Genomic DNA, 1155 nt, shown 5'->3' with positions numbered 1-1155 from the left:
AAAAAAAAAAAAAAAAAAAAAAAAAAAATATATATATATATATATATATATATATATGACGCCAAAGAAAAAACCTATTGATACCATTGAACAGCTATTGATACACTGACAATGAACAGCATTTATGAATCTCAAAATAATTATGCTGAATAAAAGAAGCCAGATTGACTGGGCACAGTGGCTCAAGCCTGTAAGGCCGGCACTTTGGGAGGCCAAGGCCAAGGGATTGCCTGAGCCCAGGGGTTTGAGACAAACCTGGGCAACTTGGCGAGACCTCATACCTACATTAAATGAAAAAATTAGCCACGCGTGGTAGCACACACCTGTAGTTCTGGCTATTTGGAAGGCTGAGGTGGAAGAATGGCCTGAGCCCAGCAGGTCAAGGTTGTGGTGGCCATGAACATGCCACTGCACTCCAGCCCGGGTAACAGAGTGAGACTCTGACTCAAAACAAACAAACAAAAAAGAAGCAAGATGAAGAATAATTAATGCATACTGTATTATTTCATTTATATACAATTATAAAAGATGGTCAGCTGTAGTGGCTTACATCTGTAATCCCAGCACTTTGGGAGTTTTGAGGCCAGGAGTTCGAGACAAGCCTAGGCAATATAGCAAGACTCCATCCCTAAAAAAAAAAAAAAAAAATTATAAAAAAAATACAGATTAGTCTATAGTAACAGCAGTGGTTGCTTGGGGGTGTGGAGGCGGCAGGAAGTAGGAAGAAGAGATTACAAAATGGAATAAAGAAACCAGGTGATGGGTGTATTCACTTGATTCTGATGATTATTTTACAAGTTTATAACATATGCCAACATTTCTCAGATTTAAACATGTACAGTTTATTGTATATCAGGGATTCTCAAGAAAGTTGTATAAGAAAACCTGATGTCTGGAAATGGCCACAAGCTCCCCATGTCATTGACTGGTGGGGTACTTAGCAGGACAAGTAGCTCCTTTGATTTGGCCACTGTACCCTTATGATGGAGTCCAAGGTTATGTAAGCTTCTTTGGGAGATATACTAGGCCAGGTGCAGTGGCTCATGCCTGTAATGCCAGAATTTTGGGAGGTGGAGGTGAGAGGATACCTGAGCCCAGGGTTTCAAGACCAGGTTGGGCAACATAGCAAGATCTTGTCCCTAAAAAAAAAAAAAA

Source organism: Carlito syrichta, unplaced genomic scaffold, assembly GCF_000164805.1.
Source record: "Carlito syrichta isolate Samal-C Ts95f unplaced genomic scaffold, Tarsius_syrichta-2.0.1 Scaffold308199, whole genome shotgun sequence".
Classification (NCBI taxonomy): domain Eukaryota; kingdom Metazoa; phylum Chordata; class Mammalia; order Primates; family Tarsiidae; genus Carlito; species Carlito syrichta.
Note: the sequence above shows the minus strand (reverse complement) of the source record.